Source organism: Lytechinus variegatus, chromosome 7, assembly GCF_018143015.1.
Source record: "Lytechinus variegatus isolate NC3 chromosome 7, Lvar_3.0, whole genome shotgun sequence".
NCBI lineage: Eukaryota > Metazoa > Echinodermata > Echinoidea > Temnopleuroida > Toxopneustidae > Lytechinus > Lytechinus variegatus.
Genome location: NC_054746.1, coordinates 7,053,551 through 7,074,974, shown reverse-complemented (window position 1 = coordinate 7,074,974; position 21,424 = coordinate 7,053,551). Strand labels below are relative to the sequence as shown.

General features: G+C 35.3%; 1 long non-coding RNA gene across 1 annotated transcript; it reads left to right on the top strand.

The window, feature by feature from the left end:
- Positions 1 to 3,124: 3,124 nt before the first annotated feature.
- Positions 3,125 to 4,748, top strand: LOC121418321. The gene is made up of 2 exons (XR_005970450.1): positions 3,125 to 3,353; positions 3,720 to 4,748. It is a non-coding gene; the product is annotated as an uncharacterized LOC121418321 (long non-coding RNA).
- Positions 4,749 to 21,424: the final 16,676 nt, after the last annotated feature.

Sequence of the window (21,424 nt, the reverse complement as noted above, 5' to 3'; positions counted from 1 at the left end):
AGACACCATTGGGTGTATGGTATACTATTCATCATACCATTATAGAGGCACATACTACTGAGACACCATTGAATACCACTGAGACACCATTGTACACCACTGAGACACCATTGGGTGTATGGTATACCAGTCAAACCATTAGAGGCACATAGTACTGAGACACTATTGAATACCACTGAGACACCATTGGGTGTATGGTATACCATTCATCATACCATTATAGAGGCACATACTACTGAGACACCATTGAATACCACTGAGACACCATTGTACACCACTGAGACACCATTGGGTGTATGGTATACCAGTCAAACCATTAGAGGCACATACTACTGAGACACCATTGACCACCACTGAGACACCATTGTATACCACTGAGACACCATTGGGTGTATGGTATACCATTCATCATACCATTATAGAGGCATATACTACTGAGACACCATTGAATACCACTGAGACACCATTGTACACCACTGAGACACCATTGGGTGTATGGTATACCAATCAAACCATTACAGGCACATACTACTGATACACCATTGAATACCACTGAGACACCATTGTATACCACTGAGACACCATTGGGTGTATGGTATACCAATCATACCATTACAAGCACATACCACTGAGACACCATTGAATACCACTGAGACACCGTTGGGTGTATGGTATACCATTCATCATACTAATCATACCATTAGACACATACCACTGAGACACCATTGGGTATATGGTATACCATTTACCATTGAATAAACTACCAATTACCATTAAGAACTTACCATTGAAACACCACTTAAATACCATTCGCGTACCATTTACCATTCAGACCACCATTCAACTACCATTCGGCACCATTCAAATACCATTGGCGATTTTTATAAGGGCAACCCCTACTTTGCAAAGGAAAGGTGAAATTTTCAGTCTCTAAGGAGCGAATTAGTAAATGAATGATTTTGGAATGAAAGTGCAAATTTTGGATGGCCTCAGTGATATCCGAGGTTTTTTTCACTCAATATTCACTCTTTCATATATTCACTCCTTAAAGAGTGAACTATTTCACTAATTTTTTCAGAGTACTTTGCGCTTTTCAAAGAAGGTAGAATCATCCAATATATAGACATGCCTTAATTCACGAAGGCAGATGAATCAATCCAATTAATTTATGGTCTAAGATCACAGAACAAGCCTAACTCGACCCTAGCCCTCAGCGTGTTCATCGTCGGACCTTTGACAAAAAACATAATCATCTCGCGCATTTACGCGATAAAAATTATCTATAAAAATTATAGTTTACTTCCGACAACCCGGTGAGGTTTATTTCATTTCCATACTTAATTCAATCAAGCCTTTGTAATCATGGTAATTTTAAACAGAGTGTGCTTATCATTTTAGTGTCCGCATATCTGCACGTGGATAAGAAATATAATGTTGAGCTTTTTTTTATTTTACCCCTATTACTATAATTGTAATTGATATTTTTTAGTTATTTGGCTGTTTATTTGTTTATTCCTTTAGTTGTTAATTCATTCGTTTGATCATTAACAATATCGCTACTTTTAAAAGAGTATACTACTATACTAGTAAAATAAAGGAATACTAGTTATTCTAGATCATGTTTAGCAGGACTGTCATGACCAAGATGATAACTAGACATCCGACAAATGACATTTCTCTTATGATCATCTTTACTCATTGTCATTAATCAAACAAAAGATTACTGCCATGAAAAATGTGCAAGGAAGTTTGTTTATTACTGGATGCCCTGTTTATTGCTGAAAGCAAAGTGATTAAAAGACACACGAGATAATCCATGAGGCAGATCGTGTTATTTTGTTATCTTTAACTCGTCTGCTTTGGCCCATGATATTTTGTTTTTATCGAGTACGTTATCTCCTTCATTCTTTATATTTATATATTAATTATATACATACATATATATATATATATATATATATATATATATATATATATATATATATATATATGTATGTATAGTGCCCCCCCCCCCCGGGTACTGTTACAGGTAGTGCATATAATTGAGCATCTAAATGGATGAAAGATCCATTCCCAATCAGAAACTATTAGTTTAATGATGGAGTTGGGTCGTTTAGACCTAGAGGTACAATACACCTTTCCAGCCTGGACGTTAGAACTTCTTACTTATACAAACTTATTATTCTGTACTGTTTTATGCTAAAAAAGACCTTGCAATTTTGTACAGTTGTAATCGTATATATTGTGTACTGCTTGCTAATGCTTATCTCTAACATCATACAACTTCTGTGCTGATTGATTGATTGCATTTATTCTTTTTCATTCCAAATTTGTTGTTACAACTTACAGACTAAGAATACTTATTTTGCACTGGTGGAGTTTACATGGTCCTTAGGAACTTACAGTGCGTATTATATCATGTAGGCGGTAACTAGCACATCAAAATGAACTATATCACGACAAACGTTTATCGTAGTAAAACTGTTCTTATTCTCCTTGTGTACACTTTCAATACAACAATCTTAAGGGATATAATATCGGATAAATCTCAAGTATCAATTAATAGATAAATAACATTGTTTTGCGCCTATACTCAATTTCCTCACTCAGACCTGTCCTCACCTCACTGGCACTGTGCAAGTGCAAGGTAAAATATGTATAAAAAATCCAGAATAAGTGTGCTCAGTATTACTGAATTACTCTGCTACGTTTTGCAAGCTAGTCTAGACGTAACTAAATGAATGAAAATATGGCACTTTTTTCTTAGTCTCACTGGCACTGTGCAAGGTAAAATATGTATAAAAAATCCAGATTAAGTGTGCTCAGTATTACTGAATTACTCTGCTACGTTTTGCAAGCTAGTCTAGATGTAACTATAATGAATGAAAATATGGCACTTTTTTCTAAGTTTTCTCTTTTCTTCTTTTTTCCTCCTCCTCCTCTTCCCCTTTCTTGCCTTCCTCTTTTCTTTCTTTTCCCCTTCCTCTCCTTTTTCCTCTTCTTTTTTTCTTCTCCTTTTTCCCATTTTTATTTTTTCTCATGAAAGCACAATTTCCTCAATTTCTTCTGTTGCTTCCTGGGAGCGGTGCTCCCCGCTCCCGCACAATTTGACATCCTGGTAAAGCGATTTAGTAAAATGATCTTTAGAGTTGAAGATTTTGATTAAATTGATTTTGGTTATTGAATTGTAAATTCAATGTTTCAGTTTTGTCTTTTCAGAGTAAAGGGTTACAATAATTGCTTACTATGTGTAATAATTGTTACTTTCCTTTTAAAGGTATTTGACATGACATTCGTGTAGCGGGTGAGGCTATCACGAGAGGAAATATGGTCCTCTAGGCCAGATTGCCAGGGTGAGTGGTTATCATTTGTAAACCACTGTATTTCAATGCTAATTTGTTGGCATATTTTAATTGTTTGGTAAATTTCACTTAATGGATGTATTTCATTTATTTGTTGGAAGAGTTATCCGTAACGATGGAGGAACTGAATTTGTGATTAGATGAGTTTAATTCAGGCAATATAGAATAAGTTTTAATGAAGGGATATACATGTAGACAACATGTTTATCATTTATTATTACTAGTCTACTTGACATCATATTGATGAATGTTTTATCTTAGAGTCACAAGCAAATATGTGTATATTTCTATTTTGTGCATTTTCAAACATATATATCATCATTCTAGTTAATTGTTTTATTCTCATTGGTTTTTCAGGGTTTTTTTTATTTCTTTATCTTTTGTTCCTGTACTTGGAAATTTTGGAATTTTGTATATAACGACTCATCGATATTAAACGAACCGAAACACAAGAAATGGTGTCGTGTGTCATCTTCTACATCAGTTTCCGCGTGTTACAAAGTGGCGCTGCGAGCAGGGTCGATGTTCGTCGTTGGATACAACCATGTTCAAACCCTGACAATCTGAGGAGCTCATCCGTCTGTTGTACATCTTGAATTTGTAAATATGAACGTAGCTTTAAGATGTATTTGTGTGTGTGCATGGTGTGAATGTTGTAGCCAAAATGTAGTTTGTTTGAAAGTAATATGAGGCTACAATGTATTTGATAGGGATTTATACTAGTGGGAAGGTATTTTATGAGGTACCCTGTAAGAGTTTTCAGATCAAATGGCTTTGGTCAAGGGAATACTTAGTACTGTTCAAGGTTAATTTTGTGTTGTCATGGTAATGCTGTGTTTTGGAACAGTCCATGCCCCCTTTCTTATGTAATTTTGGCTGGTTGGATGGGAACCACACATTGGGGTGTAGGAGGCCAGAGACACCAGTATTTTATATGTTGATAGGAGGAAGTACAGTATGTGCAGAGTAAGCTCTGGGTTTGGCAAACATGATTAACTAATGAATAGTTGAGGCGTTTCTTTGTCTGATACTTGAAGTTTGTTAACTCTTTAATTTTTGTTTTGGGTCTTGATTAATATTCGGTTTAATTAAGCTATGGCGTGAATTAATGTTAATTGCTTTTCCAGAATGTGTATTTGATAGTTTTATAGGGCTACTTTGGAAAAATTAGGGGAGCCCACATGTTGATGAAAGTGTTTTACTTTTATGTGTCTGTGTGTTACAATGGTTATCATATTGTAATATGCTGATCTTTCGGATTTGTAACTGGGATTTGGCTAGGAGTACTGCTAGGTTTAGTCAGGATAAAGTATCAATGTTAATTTCGAGAACCTCAATCTGAGACCGGGATTGCATTAGAGGGATACTGGAGTGACTATTGGGGCAGTAAGGTTTTTCTCTTTACCTTTGTTTTTCTGTTAACCTTCGAGGCCGGAAAGGATGCAGTGGTAGTTGAGAAAATTAGTCATAAGTTATGAGATATTTCGGTGTGTTATATTGGTGAACCATTGTTCCATTGGAAATTGCTAAGATTTGGGAAAACATTTAGTAATTGTTATTTGTTTATTGTCTTGTAATTCTTTAAAAGTTTGAATCAGCTTGAAGTATAAGTAGGTATATTTTGGGAGGTTTAAGGATGACATTGTAGTGATTGATTTACTGGCTATAATTATAATGGTCTGTTATTCGTTGAGATACATGGATTGTGAAGGTTTATGTCGATAACTAAACAATTGGTTGGTATAAACTCTGGAGCTGTTAGGATCAGTTAGGAAGCACTTGGAATGTTAATGCTAGGAACCTCAACATGAGACTAGTATTACATAATAAGGAGTGTACTTGAAAACTGAAACAGTTGAGTTTTTGCACTAGATATGTTTTCTGTGTTTATTCTCGTCACGAGACCAGGAAGTTCGTATTAGTGGTGTGGGTTCGCCAATACCGTGTTATTGCCGAGATTTTCATATTCTGTATTTGGTGATTAATGGCTTTATATCTTTAATGACATGATTAAGTGTAAATTGATTTGTTCTGTAACTGGGAACAAGCATCTCTGGGTAGTGTTATTTAAAGTAGGATTTTAATTTGTAATAATTTTGGTAAAGTGAGTGCCGGGACGTCACTCAATTAAGTAGGGGAGTGTGTAACAGGTCAAAATGAACTGTTTATTGAAAATTCATATATTTTCATTACTCTTAGTCTCTTAATCATTTGTCTTTAAGTAATAGATGCCTTTACAGGAAGTGCACAGGAAGTAGTAGAAAGTAGAAATGTTTAACAATCTTCATGCTTTTTGAGAAGTATGATTCACACTCTTTCTGGGTAAGAGTGATGCTAAATGGTCTTTGGGTCAAAACATCACATTCCAGAGCTATGAGCTTGTAGGACGTAGATCATTATGGTCAAGGCTTTAGCATCTGTGAATGGAAAGTGATATCTGCATAAAAGGGAGAAAGGATTTTGCTCCAATTCACTCCTGCACTGCACCCCATTCATGGGGCAGGCAGAGAGGCTTCATTTTCGGGTCAGAATTATAGGTAAGATATTTGTCTTATTTTGTCGATTCTGTTAGTTTTAAACAATAGTTTATAAAGTTGGTTAACAATGTATTTTCTATTGTTCGGAATAAGAGGTTAGGTTATATTAAAGTGCTATATATCTTTGCTAGCATAGCATATTTGTCTTATTCTAAGGGGTTTTGTGAATTAAATAATTAATTAGTTATGCATCTGTCTTTGTTACTTCAGATGATTTTTGTGATATTTTATATTAATTACTTGTACTTGTATACTTGATTGTAGTATGTAGTTATAAACATAAAATGTGTTCGGTTCTAATCGTAAAGTAAAGCGATTTAGTAAAATGATCTTTAGAGTTGAAGATTTTGATTAAATTGATTTTGGTTATTGAATTGTAAATTCAATGTTTCAGTTTTGTCTTTTCAGAGTAAAGGGTTACAATAATTGCTTACTATGTGTAATAATTGTTACTTTCCTTTTAAAGGTATTTGACATGACATTCGTGTAGCGGGTGAGGCTATCACGAGAGGAAATATGGTCCTCTAGGCCAGATTGCCAGGGTGAGTGGTTATCATTTGTAAACCACTGTATTTCAATGCTAATTTGTTGGCATATTTTAATTGTTTGGTAAATTTCACTTAATGGATGTATTTCATTTATTTGTTGGAAGAGTTATCCGTAACGATGGAGGAACTGAATTTGTGATTAGATGAGTTTAATTCAGGCAATATAGAATAAGTTTTAATGAAGGGATATACATGTAGACAACATGTTTATCATTTATTATTACTAGTCTACTTGACATCATATTGATGAATGTTTTATCTTAGAGTCACAAGCAAATATGTGTATATTTCTATTTTGTGCATTTTCAAACATATATATCATCATTCTAGTTAATTGTTTTATTCTCATTGGTTTTTCAGGGTTTTTTTTTATTTCTTTATCTTTTGTTCCTGTACTTGGAAATTTTGGAATTTTGTATATAACGACTCATCGATATTAAACGAACCGAAACACAAGAAATGGTGTCGTGTGTCATCTTCTACATCAGTTTCCGCGTGTTACATATATGAAAGTGAGAAATCAATAGAGTGGTATTCAAAAGCACAAAAAATGATCTAATTCCACTTGAAGAAACGCAATTCAAGCTGTAGATTAATACTTGAAAGTTCTCTTAACATGCATTGTATAATTTTCTTCCAAAATGATAGTTATCGGACATTCGGAGAACAAATGAATGAATCTAACTCAAAAAATTCTGTGAATGAGTCGAAACTGAAACCATCCTAATTTAGTGTCTGTTGTACATTTCTGTGGAATGTTGTAAACTACATTTAATTTTGTAGTCCATTTATCTACAAACTTCCATGTTAACTTTTTTTAACAGAAACTAGCTTGTTGTAAATATTCCTCGATCCTTTTTTTGTCTTTTAAAATGAAATTAAAGTGGAAAGGTTTACAAGGTTGAGTAATTACTTTCGATAAATTTGTCAGAAAGGAACCAAAAGACTGTTTGATAGCACTCACTGCTCATCTCCTAATCTCATTTGGTATAAAGAAAAGGGGGATAAAAAAGAGCCCCGACTTCTTACCATATGTCCAGCCCCCTTTATTGAACGACTCATTTCTCCTTGGATGCCCCCATAAATTTTGAATCATCCGAACCTCCCCATATCAAATTTTATCTTTTTTCTATACAAAACAAAACAGACATACACGTATTTGATTGGTATATGCGAGATCATTTCACGGGAAAAGACTCTATATAACAGTTTATTTTTCTATTTCTTTTTCGAGTTTCAAGACTTTATAGAGTATCCCAAAGGGAGCCCCCTGTCTACACCGGAGACAGGACGATGTCTGAACGGTGTCTTTAGAAAGGACGGGATCATGCGGTAACCTGTAAGATACGATAGTCTTTATAATAATAATAATTAAAAAAAAAAGAGAAAAAGGGAGAGGAACAATTTTTAAAGACACGTCGAAGAAAAAAAAGATAGTTGGCGGTAATAGCCGGGGTAATAGTCAAATATGACTGGTCGCCATTAATTTTCAACAAACGACAACCTTCATTAATTTCCCCTCTCCCTTTCTATCTTTTGCTTCTCTTTTATCTTTAGTCTCTCCCCTTTTTCTTTTCGCATCCTTTCTTTGTTCCCTCGCTTTCCCAAATTTTATTCTTTTTCTATCTCCTTGTTTTCATTTTCCTTTTCTCCCCTCTCCTTTCTCTCTCTCTCTTTTGGTGTGTGTGTGTGTAGGGGGGGGGGGGGGGGCTAGGCCCCTTGGCTTTAATAAAATATGAAAACAAATAGGCTGAATGTTTGAAATACCAAACATTTTCTCTTTTCATTTACCCTTTGAATGTCCAATAAAGTAACCCTGGGCCAAGAAGGGACAGTTCCACCTTGGAAATTCATACTCCTTTTATATAACCTTTATGAGATATGGATACAATAATAATAATAATCCGCTTTTATATAGCGCTTAATCCATCGGAACGACGTTTCTAAGCGCTTTACAGATATATTATTACCCCGGTCATCGGATTCAATCAGTCATTCCCGCACACAATGTGTGCACATCCTCCACTCCCTGGGGAGTATTCCAGTCAGTCGCCTGTGAGGCGCACACAATACTGGACAAGCTACAATAACTTTCACATCCTACCGGGTACCCATTTAGCACCTGGATCGAGAGTGGCAAAGTGTGGATTAACGCCTTGCCAAAGGACGCCAGACCGCGGTGGGATTCGAACACACGACCCTCTGTTTACAAGGCGAGAGTCAGAACCACTACACCATGGCTCCTCCAATGATACAATAAGAGAAATAATTTTTTTTTAAAATAAGAGACAAATCATTTATTGGATAAAGTGACATTGGCTAGGAAACACATTATTTATTTTATATCATTTACAATATCCAATAACCAACTCACACAAGTTTCACTTATTTTGATTGAATGCTTTTGAAAACAATGAAAATATTTTTTTATCAATTAATTGATATGAAATAATCTTTGACCTTGACTTAGTAACCTAAAAGCATGGGTGATATCTGATGACCATTATATTCAGAAGGACTTCAGATTAAAAATTATCTTGAAAATTCAAAATCTTAGAATTGGTTTCATTTTTTAAGTTGATACGAGTGTACCAGCCCTCAAATTACTAGTACCCTTGACTTCAGCCTCAAGAGTCCTGAAATTACACTCATCCATTTGCTGATACTTGATAATGATTACACTCAAGTTTTTATCGAATACGGACTTCTACTTTAAAAATGATCTTGAAAAATCATGTGTTCGAACTCTGAATTTCATGAAACGTGTTCTTATACTTTCGAGGTTAAACTAAGCCTTGGTTAGGATTTCAATATTGACTATATCGCCTCCAAGGCTCCAACCACTGTCAGAAAAATATCTTGATTCTGCTAGGCAGGCAAGACAATAATATTAAAATGCATACAAATTCCTACTGAAGTTGATTTGATAAATGGTTTGATTTGGAGATCAAAATAACTTTTAGTATCTAGTGGCATCTGTGGCTTGAATTTCAATGTTTTAATTGTACTAATACGTTATGAACTTAGGATAAACATTCCCATATATGTATGTACTTACATGTTACGATGAGATATTAACCATGTGCAATAACCCATACAACCTTTAGGTCAACCAAGTGACCTAGATCACTTAGCTCTGTTTCAGCATTGGCATCTGATACATGCATTTTAGTCACAAGTTTGTCTAGACAGGCAACTCCAAATGAGTGAATGACAATATTATCCAAAATAAATTGAGGTTTGTTGGGTGCCTGTGTCTAGACTAGAGTCCTTCATTAAAATTTAAGGTTGGCTGCAGTATATACAACAAAAAGCATTGGAAGTCTATGGAACAATCTTCCAACTAAACAAAAAGACTGTAGATCAGTAGAACAATTCAAGGCCAGTTTGAAAACTTATCTAATGGCCAAATTGTAAGTTGTACCAGTAGTGAGTTAAATGGGTGGTCCAGGCTGAAAATATTAATATCTTAATCCACAGAGTAGAATTCACTGAATAAAACGCCGAAAATTTCATCAAAATCGGATAACAAATAATGAAGTTATTGAAGTTTAAAGTTTAGCAATATTTTGTGAAAACAGTCGTCATGAATATTCATTAGACGAGCTGATGTCACATCTCCACTTTCCGTTTTCTTATGTTATTACATAAAATCATATTTTTTTCCATTATTTCATACTTGTGTGAATAATATGTCTCCCTTGTAATGAAATAAGTTGCAGCAATAATATCTAATGCACTAAATCAGTTGTCAATCAAATTTTTCTAGTTCTTGGAGGAAAAAATTTGAATAAACCTAATCTCATATAACAAAATACAAAAGAACAAGTGGAGACGTGACATCATCAGTCCACCTAATGAATATTCATACAGACTGTTTTTACAAAATATTGATAAACTCTAAATTCAATAACTTTGCTATTTGTTGTCCGATTTTGACGAAATTTTCGGCATTTTGCTCAGTGAATTCTACTCTATTTATTAAGCTATAAATACTTTCAGCCTAGACCACCCCTTTAAGTTTACTGTAAGCGCCTTGATAACCCCTAATAGGGTGGATATGTTTTGCGCATTATAAATGTCTTATTATCATTATTTATTTATTAAAAACAGTGGCAACTCAGAGGAAATTTTCCAGTTCAAGTGACTCACAATGAGTTATAATTTGTCCCCAAGGTGAAGTTGGTGCACCTCGTTATGAAATGATACAAAACAAATTACACCAAAGAAAGAGTTGAATTAGATACTCAATTAGTCTTGATGGCCCGTATTCTGAAATTTGGTTTAAATTAAGCCATGGACTAACTGAGGGCTAAGATTATGAGAAGCAGAAAATGCCCAAATTTTGCTTACAATGTATCTTTCTAAGGTTTACCATGCTTTTTCATCCTGCTTCAATGATGAAGGAACTGTTTTAGTCATTACTCATAGATAGTTATTATAATTTTGAGTGTCAAATGAGCAGATAAATTGAACATGAAGTCCTGTACCTTTCAAGATTTATTTCAAAATTGGCTATCCATAGTTAAACCATAACTTTAGACCAGAGTTTTAATGAAATCCAACTTCAGAATACAGGCAAATTTGTACCAAGACATGTTTACATAAAACATGAAACAAATAATTTGTTATGCACAGAAGTGTATCAGAGGACAAACAATAGCTATTCAATACATAATTTGACTCACTTATGTGCACCATTTTGACTCAAGTGTGTCATTTGACTAATTTATTTGACAGGAGGTCACCTGGAGGGCTAGGTTAGGTAAACAAGTCATGCGACCTAAAAAAAGTTTAGTGTGTATTCTACTTTAACGCCAATTTGTCCTTTTATCAGTCCATCACTCTCAAACAACAAAATGCCAGCTAATGCTGAAGGCACAAGCAAAATTAAAAATAGTCAGAATATCAAATATACTAATATGGGTATATCTTACTTTCAATTCATCATAATATATGATAATTCCAAGTTCTATTTAGTGTTACCGCATTGCCAATCTCACTGAATTTGCATAGCGGACAATATTGCAGAAAGCTCTCAAGATAGATGCATTATCTACTGATTTCATTTCTCTCCAAGGAAGATTTGGGGATGCCCTTTTTTTCCTTCAGGCTTGCCACATTGGTGCAGTCTTGATTGACAGACTCTGCCAGTTGTCGTTCATCTCGTTCCTCGGTCACGGTCTTGAGGCGTACAGGTTTGGCTTTACCACCATGTATTGTCCGCTCCACAGTGAATCCTACAGCCCCGACCACTATTGCGACAGGAAGGGTGACCCACGGTGCATAGGATCGCAGGCCTGCTAACAGGACTTGTAACATCGTGACTTGCTTCAAACTGACTTCAACAGGAAAGAGTAGCTCATCACTGCCACTGCTTCCACCATTCACCCACCAAGTGGTTACTTAAATCGTATTTCAGTCGTCTAGCTACCTTGCTCAGTAGGATTTGTGGAAACCTGAAATTAAGCATAGTGGACGTTTTCATTAGTGGATACAAGCAAAAATAACAAACATGCAAAATCATGGCATGATTAAAACTCTGAGGACAACTCCTCCGGAAGACGGCAGGGATCTTTGATTTTTTAGCAAATAAAAAACATTGAGATAACGTGTGGAGCACGTCTGACAGTCTCACCTGCATTACACGATTCAATTTAGCAGCAGTGTTGACTTTGAAAACTACTATAAAATAATTATTCACAAAAAACATTCATATTGTTATGTGGTAAGACATATCTCACATATTCAATATTATATCAATACATAATCTATACTTAATCAATACTTCTACAGGAAGTATACCAGCTCCAACTTTCATTAGAAAGTATTACTCATTATTCTTCCAGCTAAACTTCTGACGCACACACATTTTATGGGTTTCTTATTCACTACATTTCATGTTCTCCCTAAAAGGTCAACTCCCCCAATTCAGAGTAAAGTTATGACGTACAGATTGTTTTGGTCAAGCGTCCAAGGTTGACCAACACCTGTTTGATCGTAAAGAGTCTAGACCAGACCAATATAAAAGGGGTTCACTTCTGAACCAAATCAGATTGTTAGAGATTATTACAGAATGCAGATTGTTAGAGATTGTTACAGATTACTTTACAGATTGTTCCAGCATACAGATAGATTAGAGATTGGAGTTTAGAGAGTATAGTCACCATCAGACTTCCTCATGTTCCTGTATTATTTGGTATCATCATCTTCATCATCAAGTATTTAATAAATGTATACATGTATATGAACTGTACATTTTGCAGTGCTTGTCTCATTTTAAGTCTGGTTGAAAATAAAAGCACAATCGATCGAACAACAACACAACAATATAACGATATAATACTACGTTCATTGACCTCAAATGACATTTGACTTTGATCATGTGACCCAAGACTTGTCAGGGATACTTTATTACCCTTATATCCACAATTCATAAAATATATACATAAACTTTGAAAGTTATGACAGCAATTAATAATTACCTCCAACATGGGCAAAGTTATTGACCTTGGTCATGTGACCTGAAAATCGCACAGGATGTTCAGTGATACTTGATCACTCTTATGTTCAAGTTTTATGAATCAGATCCATAACATTTCGAAGTCATGATGGTAATTCAACAAATACCCCAAACTTGGCCAAAGTTCATTGACCTTAAATGACCTTTGATCTTGGTCATGTGACCTGAAACTCTAACAGGATGTTCAGTGATACTTGATTACTCTTATGTCTCACAAAGGATGTTCAGTGATACTTGATTACTCTTATTTCCAAGTTTTATGGACTAAATCCATAAAATTTCAAAGTTACGATGGTGATTCAACAAATATCCCCAAATGGCCCAAATTCACAAAGGTGGTTTTGAAAACCCACGGTTGAGTCCATGGTTTATGCAGATTTCCTGTATAAATTACGCCTAATTTAGTGCGTATCGGGAGCTGGTATAAAAAATGTCCAATGCCGATGCGTGCTTTGTCAAAGTGCACCAAATTAACACCTGTTACCATGGTTAGATACGCTATTTTATTCATGAATCCGCTGTTTGAAGAGTGCATTCATGAATAAAAACAGTGGACTCATAAATAAAATAGCGTATATAACCATTGTAACAGGCGTCAATTTGGCGCACTGTGACAGAAGCATGCATCAGAATTGGACATTTTTTATACACGTGCCAGATACGCGCTAAATTAAGCGTAATTTATACAGGAAATCTGCATAAACCATGGACTCAACTGTGGGTTTTCAAAACCAGCTTTGTGAATTCGGGCCATAATGGCCAAAGTTCATTGACCCTAAATAACCTGTGACTTTGGTCATGTGACCTGAAACTTGAGCAGGATGTTAAGTTTATGATAAAATTTCAAAAACTTAACCTCAGGTTAAGATTTTGATGTTGATTTCCCCAAATGGTCTAACATGGGCAAAGTTACTGACCTTGGTCATGTGACCTGAAAATCGCACAGGATGTTCAGTGATACTTGATCACTCTTATGTTCAAGTCTTATGAATCAGATCCATAACATTTCGAAGTCATGAAGGTAATTCAACAAATACCCCAAACTTGGCCAAAGTTCATTGACCTTAAATGACCTTTGACCCTGGTCAAAGGTCATTTGACCTGACCTGAAACTCGGGCAGGATGTTCAGAAATACTTGATTAAACTTATGTCCAAATTTCATGAACTATGTCCAATGTCCATATACTTTCTAAGTTATGCTATAATTTCAAAAACTTAACCTTCTGTTTAGATATGATGTTGATGCCGCCGCGGTTAGAAAAGCGGCGCAGCTTTTCCCATTTTTTATACATTTGACAATGTTTCAATTTGAAATTTCATTTATTTCTAAAATATTTCAGATTTTCAACAATTTTTGAAATATTTTTTCAATAACCCAAATACCATGAAACTTTTGTTAGATGATTGGATGTTTTTTTTGCTTGAAGTTTGAACTTTAGTCAGCTTTCTTTCTTTCATTTTTCTTTCTTTTCTATCTTTTTTTTCTTCATCCTTCCTGCTTGCCTTTTTTTTGTTCCATCCACCTTTGTTTCAAATCTTTCCTAGCTTTCTTTTCTGATCCTTTGTCTCTCTCTTTCTTTCCTTCTGTCTCTTACTTTCCAACATTTTAGAATACCTTTATTTCCTTCCTTCTTTCTTTCCTTAAACTTTTCTTTGCTTCCTTCTCCCTTCCTCTCCTTTTAATTTTTTTGTTCCCTCCTTCCATTAGTTTTCTGTCCTTTCTCATTCTCTCCTCCCTCACTTTCATCGGCTTTCTTTTATTCTTTATTTTCTTTATTTTCCCCTTCTAATTCTTTTCCCTTCCTCTTTTTTCATCTTTCTCTCAAAGAATGAAGGAAACCCTTTCTTTCCTTCAGTATTAAAGCTAGGAAAAAACAGTACAGAAGAGCAGACCCAGTATTACATTAAATGAGAGTCTAATCTAATTACTCTTAAGGAGGTACAAGCAGAAAAAGACCTAGGGATATTAATTGATTCAAAGCTGTCTTTTAAACACCAAGTGTCACAAGCAGCATTAAAGGGAAACTGAGTCCTAGGAATAAGTAGAAGATCTTTTGTTTGTCTGGATGCAGTTACAATGTCATATTTGTTTAAAGGTCTTATCAGACCCCTATTAGAGTATGGACAAGCTGCATGGTCACCATATAAATTGAGTGAACAAAGAAAGTTAGAAAGTGTACAGAGGCGAGCCACAAAAATGATTCCAGGTTTTAGAAATCTGTCTTATATGGAACGTCTCATGAAACTAAAATTACCGAGTCTTGCTCATAGGCGAAGGAGAGGTGATATGATTGATGTCTACAAGTACATGACTCGAATATATAAACACACAATACAACCTTTTCACTAAGTCACAAAAGGGGGTCTAGAGGTCATAGGTTGAAGTTGTAGAAGAAATTTTCTAGGCTTGATATTAGAAAGTACTTTTCCAGTAACAGAGTTGTAGATGTGTGGAATAGTCTTCTTGACAGTGTTGTTTCAGCCTCTTAAGTCAACTCCTTCAAAATTTGTCTAGCTAGGCACTGGTCAAAGAATTATGATTTGCTCTTTAAGCCAGTGTAGGCAGTATTGTCTTTGTTTTTCCACGGTTTTTAGCATACATGTACACATTTCTGACAGTCCTTTCTCGTGTTAAGTACCGGTATATATATTTTGTTTCAATACCATGGATACTGTACTACCACCAGAGGAGATACTACGATTGATGAACAGGCACTCAACTCAAGCCTACAGCATCGTGGACTTAAAGTAAAGTAAGTAAGTATTTCTTTCTTCCTATTTTTCCCTTCTCTCCTTTGTTTTCCTATCACATATTCATTCATCTTCCCTTCCTTCCTTTAATTCTTTATTCATTTCAGAGAATGCCAGAAACCTTCTCTTTTTTTTTTTAAATATTCTTTCTTTCATCCAAACTTTTATTCTAACTTTTCTTTTCCTTCATTTTATTTCATTTCCTCCTTCGCTGTGTCTTTCTTTCCTCTCTCTCTTCATCTCTTTTCTTTCTCTCCTTCGTTCTTTCAATCACCCTCCCTTTCCTTTTCTTTTCTAACATAGTGTAGCCCTCTTTGTTGATTTTTTAAAAAATTAAAGTGGCTCAGTAGATCTGGCATTGTCAATCTGCTAGTGCATCGTGCTTTGTCCCGTATTTCATTTTGTGGTCACCCTGGTATGACGGTTTATAGATAAATAAAATCAAGAGAAACAAACTGATTTCACCCTCTAAATATGGATTTCCTGGTGAAATCTCTCCGTGTTGACAAGTCTTGCTTACCGTATGGCGACCATTTCATTTTCAAGGCTCTGCGTAGCCGTAGTAGAACTGAAAGTATATGTTAAAAATATTTAAAACATCACAGAGTCCTCAAGGCTAGTTTGCATATGGAACTCGGCTGCCTGGAACTCTTGCCGAGGCACAGAAGGAAAATAGGGAGGAACAATCTGCCTCTCATTCAGTCTCTTAACCACACAGTCTCGAGATCTTCTGTATCAGTTCCCGGGGATTTAGACCCTGTGTAATTCAAATATCAGCATCATGAAATTGTGATATCTTCTATAGATAAAGTATGCATACAAATCGTATGCACTAAAATAGTAATGTCTTAGTGAAAAGTTAGCTCTCTAAAATCTACCTATTACTTACCCGACTGAACTTCACGGGTGAAGAAACACTGGAAACCTTGATTAGGAACAATCCTCTTGTGATTTACTGAACATTAATCTATCGGCATGCACCAATTGAACAATACGTGAGTGGGCCTGTTCGTCACCACTGCACTGGCACTGCACTTCTAAAAAAAGTTACGGCCAATTGTTGACACCCTCTACCGGTACGTACCGTATATATACGGTACGTCTATTATCTTCATTACCTTGAAAATGGCATATCCAAATCATTGACTTCTTCATCGTCGTCGACGTCATCATCGACATCATTACCAACATTGTCATGGACATCATGACAACATATTATGAAATAAAAGGATTCATGCATCACAGACCCATTTGGGCCTATGGCCACCGTGGTGCCCCCCCAACATGTCCCCGCCCCCTCCGGAAATGAAATGAAAGAAAAAAGGGAAAAGGAGAGTGAAAAAAGGAGGGGAAAGGAGAGGGAGAGACAGACAGACAGACAAGGAAGGAAAAAGATGGAAATGGAGAGGGGGATAGGGAAGGCGGGAAATGGAGAGGGGGATAGGGAAGGCGGAAAACGGAGAAAGAGATGGATCGAAATGGAAAAATTAAGGAAAGAAGGGAAGAGAAGAAGGAAGAACTTAAGAAAGGGATCAGTATACAACGGCCGAGCTGAAAATGCAGAAGAGGAAGAAGAGGGAGCCGGAAGCTAGAAGAAGGAAAAGGATGGAAACGGAGAGGAGAGAAAAGGGAAAAGAGGAGAATCGAAATAGAAAAATAAGAAGGGAAGAGAATGAGGAGGAAGTTAAGAAAGGGATCAGTATACAATGGCCGAGATGAAAACGCAGAAGATGAAAAAGAACAAAAGAAGAAAAATAGGAAGAAGAAAAAAAAAAGAAAAACAACATAGAGAAGAAGAGGACTGAGGAGAAAGAATACCGGTAGGTAAAGAGATGAAGAGGAATAAGGAGGCAAAAAAGAAAACGTGAGATTAATGACACTTTTAGGAGTCAATGACACATTTAAATAGGAACCTTTAAATAGGGACGTCCTCATATTAACATTTCGATGTATCGATATATCTTCAGATAGCCCAATGAAGACCTCTCCACAGAACCTGGCCTGTGAGTGTGTGCAAGAAAACATATCCCCCCCTCCCCGGGGGCTTTGTAGAAAGGTATGGGGCCTGTACTTTTTAAAGTAAATATATTAAGATATTTAATCATTACAGCTGCAAACATAACTAGCTGTATCGCATCCACATTTCAAGAAAAAAGAAGAATAACAAGACTAGCTACCAGCATCCAAAGTATTCTTTTCAATTTTGAATTTATTTTTAGATGATACATTTACATGAAGTTATGTACAAATTTTACAAAGTCAAAAACATGTATGTATCTTGTTGTGACAAGACAAACCTCCCGTCTCCTTGGACTAACCTAGTTCAAACACTTAAAGGGGAATGAAACCTTTGGAATAAGTAGGCTTGTGTCAAAACAGAAAAATCAAAGAAGAACCAAAAAAATTGAGAAAAATCGGACAAATAATGAGGAAAATAGGAGCAATTGAATATTGCAATCACTAATGCTATGGAGATCCTCCCATTGGCAATGCAACAAGGATGTGTGATGTCACATGTAAACAACTTTCCCGTTGATGGACTATAAAATACCCTCAAAATGTTTCTGTTTTTTCTTGTGGTGATACTCTTTATCCATGATGCAATCTTAAAAAATCTGTATTACATGCCCTCCTTTTGTTGATCCGTTTCTTTGATTTTTCTGTTTTCACACAAGCTATCTTGTTCCAAAGGTTTCATTCTCCTTTAAGAATTAAATGTAAATCTTGACCTTACTTTTGCTATTAATAGGACAGTATCAAAAAGTCAATCCTGTTTAATATGCAATCGATTCTCCCTTTGACTAACATGAAAAGTCACCACAATTATACTCTTTATCCAAGATGCAATCTTAAAAAATCTGTATTACATGCCCTCCTTTTGTTGACCCGTTTCTTTGATTTTTCTGTTTTCACACAAGCTATCTTGTTCCAAAGGTTTCATTCTCCTTTAAGAATTAAATGTAAATCTTGACCTTACTTTTGCTATTAATAGGACAGTATCAAAAAGTCAATCCTGTTTAATATGCAATCGATTCTCCCTTTGACTAACATGAAAAGTCACCACAATTATCTCATTATCATTATGATAATCATTTATAAGATCATTACCATTACACTGCTCAAGTTTGTACTTAACAGAGGATAAGCTTTAACACTGCAATAAATATGGATTTTCCATGGCTTCCCTTTTTTTTTTAGTTTTCAGTATTATATCATTGTGATCATTATCATTACCAATATCATCATCAATATTACAATTATTTATCATTATCATCCCTATCTGGCCATCAGCATACTAGTAGTATGCCTACCATCTGCAAAAACAAGATTAACATTTTTGATTAATAGGTTCAGTATATTTGTCATATTTCTCTCATTCCCCAACCCCTTAAAAGACGTTCCACAGTTAAAATGAAATCCATGTCATTTTCACCAAATTTTGCACAGAGTTACTTTAGCACCTAATTATTCCAATTATGTAAACATTAACATGGGTTCATGAGCTTGATTTTTTGCTATCAAGCTTTGAAGTTCACCCATTTGAAAGGTCTCGAGAAATACACAATAAAAATAATTTTCTTCTTCTATCCACTGTTTCTATAACACTCCACATGGTGTACCGTAAACCACATCAGCGAAAAATAATTTTGTTTTCAAATTCTATGAGATCACAACCTTCAGTTTAAACCTCTCTTACTCAGTCAAAATGCGTCCAATTTTCACCAAATTTTGCATCATAGTCCAGGATTATTTACTTACTATAAAGAATCAACCCATATTGCTCTTCGTTGGTCATTCAAAGAGCAGCGGCACCTTCAGTTTTAAAAAAGGTGTGAGACGACAAAAACATATATCTAACATATTTTACAACAAATGCTGTACTTTAGTCAAACCCATGTCATTTTGCATGGTTGTAGGGAAATGTATACTAAATATGTGTGAACATATGTGTGAACATTCAAAATTGGGGGTTCATGTGCTTGTTTTTCAAAATATCAGCACTTTTGTTGGAGCCGATGTGCTTTTAAATAGACAAATACGTGTCAACGGGCTTGTATCCTCATAAAGAAAAATTCTACACCACTTTATTTAATCAAACTCGACGTCATATTCGTCGAACTTCGCAGCACTGCAGAGTAAACTATTTTCTGAGGAGTTAGAGGCATTTAAACAGTTATTTCCAGTTAAAAGCTTTGTAAAATAACACATCAAGATTCGCTGTTTGAGTGCAGATGCTTGGAACAAACAGCTGATGCCTGTAACTGGTCACTAACCTGTTTACTTTTTGTGACGTCAATGCGCATGAGTAGAATATGCACAGATAGGGATGCACACAAAAATAACTGTGGAACGTCCGTAAATGCTTCCTTAATACCCAAATGAAAACCTGAATATATTTTTAAAAATGTTATTCTTCAAATGGCTTTACAATATCTGTCTCTGCCAGTTTTGGGGGATGGTTTGTCTTGAGCTTCAAATTGGCATTAACGTTGCATTTTCTACACTCAAAAGAAAAATCATCTTTATAAAAATCAAGTAAAGGAGTACATCACATTCCAATAGTGTAATGAAGAAGTGATATCAAGCAATTTTGAGAGTACTTTACATTTTTAAAATTAACAAACAAATAAAGCATTATATGCTAAATCTAAAACACATGAAATGAAGGAACAGGACAATTTACATATATATACTTTTAAACTATTCTTAATTTTGGCTACAATTATATGAAAAAGATAAAATGATATATGCTATAAAATAAACACATATTAATATACAATGCAACCAATAAAACAAGGTAAACGCCAAGCATTGTCTTGCCTGCATATTGCAGTCATGAAGAGACTGCATGTCAAAACTATAGGTCATGTCATCAATGGAACAAGCAGATAAGGTCATGCCATTAGTGGAACAAACAGATGCAAAACGCATCCGAACATACAGTATCAGTCAGATATCTTTAATACCTGTTTCGAAGCTATAGAAAGCTACTGTGTGTACAACACAGCATAGTGCCAGTCATGGAAAGTTCACTGACCTTTGACCTTAATCAAATTCAACTCACATTCGAACTTGACCTGCACCTTCAAAGGATGGACCTCTTGTATGAGTTTGGCACTCCTACCTCGAAGATATAGAAAGTTATTGTGTGTACAGCACAGCACAGTGCCAGTCATGGAAAGTTAATTGACCTTTGACCTTATTCAAATTTGGCTCACATTTGAACTTGACCTGCACCTTCAAGAGATGGACCTCTGCTATGAATTTGGCAATCTCACCTCGAAGCTATAGAAAGTTATTGGGTGTACAACACAGCACAGTGCCAGTCATGGAAAGTTCATTGACCTTTGACCTTATTCAAATTTGACTCATATTCGAACTTGACTTGTGCCTTCAGGAGATGGACCTCTGGTATGAATTTGGTGATCCCACCTCGAAGCTATAGAAAGTTATTGGGTGTACAACACAATTGTTGACGACGACGCCGGAAATAGTGATACCTATGTCTCGCTACGCAGGCAAGACAAAAACAATAGCTATTATACAACATACATAATACAGGTGTTACAGAAAAAAAAAAGAATTTTGATTTAGTTTTTCTGATTTACATTTCTCAGTCTTTAATGAGAGACGGATAAAAACAAACATGACTTCAAAAGTGAACAGAACATTATGTTATCAAACTTCTTTTTCATTATCAA